Source organism: Magnolia sinica, chromosome 4 (genome assembly GCF_029962835.1).
Source record: "Magnolia sinica isolate HGM2019 chromosome 4, MsV1, whole genome shotgun sequence".
NCBI classification, from domain to species: domain Eukaryota; kingdom Viridiplantae; phylum Streptophyta; class Magnoliopsida; order Magnoliales; family Magnoliaceae; genus Magnolia; species Magnolia sinica.
This window is the reverse complement of record NC_080576.1, coordinates 56,351,489-56,355,269: the sequence shown is the minus strand read 5'-3', so window position 1 is coordinate 56,355,269 and position 3,781 is coordinate 56,351,489.

The window sequence follows — 3,781 nt, the reverse complement described above, 5'->3', positions numbered from 1 at the left end:
TTTGATGTCGTATTGGGTTGATTTTTAGTAATTTGAAAGTTACTTTAGTGCTCTTTCATTTCTGACTAGAATCGTTGTATTCTGAGACCATATGGGCATCCGTAAGTGGGATCGCAGCCGTCGGTCCTGAATTTTTCCTCCACCTCCTTGTCCAATAGTAACCCTCATAACTCTCTCTTTAGAGGTCAAATTTAGACTATTTTAGAACATTGTAATGGTAACTTGTCAAGGTTCCAAGTGACGCCAGAATTGCCTAATTTAGAGACCGTTCGATATGACAAAAGCACGTTGGAACTATTCGATCGTCCTATTACAATATGGAGTGTTAATCTTTCCAAATCACGCGATCCAACAGAGATGCCTATAACTCCATCATTTGATGCCGGATTGGGTCAATTTTTGGTCATTTGAAAGTTACTTTAGTGCTCTTTCATTTCTGACTAGAATCATCGTATTCTGAGACCAATTGCGCATCCTAATGTGGGATCGTAGTCATCGGTCCTGAATTTTTCCTTCATCTCCTTATCCAATACTAACCCTCATAACTCTCTCTCTTTAGAGGTCAAATTTTGCCAATTTCATCTCATTGTAATGTTAACTTGTCAAGCTTCTAAGTTGCACCAAAATTACCTAATTCAGAGACCGTTTGATATGCCAAAAGCATGTTGGAACTCTTCGATTGTCATTTTACAATATGGAGTGTTAATTTGCGTAAGTGCTATAGTTTATATCCCGGTCTGTTGTCAAATTTGTGGTGCCAAGATCACTGTTATATATAACTTGCATAAGTGAAGCTCTCTCAAGGATCAACATTCATGAACAAGCTAAGCTCACAACAAGCAAAGCTCACAAGACAAGACTCAAGCTGCAAGACTTCAAGAAGAGTACAAGGCAGTTGGTAAAGAACTCAAGACCCTTTCAAGATTGAGCTACATCAAGATTTCAAGATTGATCTACATCAAGACGTCAAGGCTCATACTTCAAGGTCACTAGTTCCTAATGTTTCAATGTCCTTACTTCATGGTTGAGGTTTGACTGACCATAGGTTGACTTAGAAGTAGGTCATTTCGGATACATAAATCGAATGTTTATTTTACATGAGTTTGGTCTGTTCTTCGACTACTCCTAGGCCTTCTTCGACTAGTCCTATAGTTGCTTCGACCAGTCTAAGAAATTCCTCGATCAGTCGTGAGTTTGTTATAAATTCCAGATAAAATCTGATAGGCTTCGACTAGTCCAGGAATTTGTTCGACCAGTCGTAGGAACAGTGTCGACTACATCTTTGACCAGTCGAACATCTTCGACTCGAAATCCAGCGATGGTTTATAGTTTCTTCGACCAGTCGAAGGAAACCTACGACCAGTCGTAGGTGACCTACGACCAATCGTAGAACAGTCAAAGCATATCCCGCCAGATTTTTCAAATATCTGTTAGTGCTTCGACTAGTCGAAGAGCTCCCTAGACCAGTCGAAGACGCGATCTTCTCACTTATAAATAGTGCACGAATCTCAGAAGAAATTATCGAATTAATTAATCCATTCAAGCCAATCTTCGTCGAACTTCTGAGAGATAATTCTGTGCTCCATCTAAGCTAAGTGTGCTTATTTAATATTCTCTTTCCTTAGCTTTATTTAATTGATTTTATTTCTGCTATTCCAATCTAATTTGATAAGAGGAATTGTTATTCCCTTTCTTTGGAATCAAAATCAATTAAGGCAAGCCCTATTTGGTTTAATTTAAAATCTATTAGAATTAGAACCATTATAATTGAGTACTGGACATTGAACTTGGACATTCAATCATCTACTCTGATTTGGTTCTACCGGGCTGCTACAACGAAGGAGATAATCAGGTATTTTACATTTCATTGTAAATTCCTTTCTGTTTTGGTGTCTTTCAAGATTTGCCAGAAAAATCTTGTTGTATTGGTTATCTGAGGAGAGCCAGGAAAACTCAGAAGTAGGGTTTTTTTAATTGTGTAAGCCCACAGACAAAGACACAATTGTAAAGGTTTTGGGTGAACCTGGGAAAACCTATTTTGTTAGTGAACGCTAATATCCCTTGTGTGAGGATATTAGGAGTGGAGTAGCATTTTGTGTGGCTGTTGTTTAACAGTTGGTGAACACACAGGCGAACCACTATAATCCCTTGTGTTGTGGTTGAATGATTTATACTTCTGATCTTTAATTATTCTTTTGTGGGATGTATGTATGGTGGTGAATGTTGTAATCATTTAATTCAAGCTTTGTGAGAATTTTGTAATAGTTTAGAATTTATTTTCTACTATTCCTTTATCAGCTTGATTTTCAATTTCCTTTGAAAGTTGTTCCAGCAAGGTTGCCCTGCCATTTTTATGGTGTATGGCTGTCCCTAGAACAATACATTTGTGATTACAATTTATTTCAATTCAGTTTGTATTTATTTCTGTATTCCTCTTCGGTTTGAGATTTGATACAAAGATCTTTCTAGAAATAAGGTTTCCTACCATAAACTCTGGTTTTTTGGTGTAAGGTTGTCCTTAGAACAACATTTGTATCAACCTCTCAAGATCTGAATTTTGAGGTTATTTTACTTTCCTGCATTGTGATTTACTTTGGCTATCATATTCTTTTTAATTCCACTGTTATAAGCTTTATTTGGCATTGTCCTATTCACCCCCCCTCTAGGACATATAGCTTGGCCTTTTCAAGTGGTATCAGAGCCTAATAGCTCTTTTTTATTCTTGGATTTAATTCCTGAGCTAACGATTTAAGCTATTTAAGATGTCAAATTTTGATAGCCTTTCAGTCACTAGGCCTCCACCCTTTGATGGCTCCAACTATGCCTATTGGAAAGCCAGAATGAGGATCTTCCTCAAATCAATGGATGAAAATGTGTGGCAAGCCACAGTGACTGAATGGAATCCTCCTATCATGGAAGTTACTAGGGTTGATGGTTCAAAATCAATGAAAGTCACACCATATTACCAATGAACCACTCTTCAGAAAAGTGAGAGTAGTGCAAATGCTAAAGCACTAAATGCAATTACTTGCGCACTATCACCGGATGAGTTCAAAAGAATCATTTCCTGTGATACTGTAAAGCAAGCTTGGGATATATTAGAAATGACACACGAGGGTACTACAATTGTCAAAAAATCTAAAGTCCAACTCCTCACAACCAGATTTGAAGAAATTCATATGGAGGAAAATGAAATGTTTATGGACTTTTACACTAGATTAAATGACATTGTAAACTCAATGTGGGGTCTTGGCGATAAAATCCTAGAAAGTAAAGTGTGTGCAAAAATATTACGCTCACTTCCTGAATGGTTCAATTCTAAAGTAACCGCGATCCAGGAACTTCGTGATACGGATAATATGAGGGTAGAAGAACTAGTTGATTCACTACAAACCTACGAGTTAAACTTTAAAGCTCCTAAAGGTAAATCTATCGCACTAAAATCTTCTAAATGTAATTCAGAAGATGATATGGCTCTTTTAGCTAAGAAATTTTACAAGATTTTCAAAAGCAAGAAAAGGGTTGATTTTTAAAAATCAAATGATAAAAAGAAGTTTAGACCCAAATCTCGAAAATCTTTGAAAGATAGTTAATGTTACAACTGTCAAGAATATGGGCACTTAGCAAATAGATGTCCTAAAAGGGACAAACCCAAGAAGAAGGGTATGTTGGCTACATGGGATGAATCATCTGATTCTGAAGGTTCTTCTGAATCAGAAGATTCTGAAACTGAGTCGGGCAATGAGGTTAAAGCTCTTATGACTCTAGCCAAATTCACATT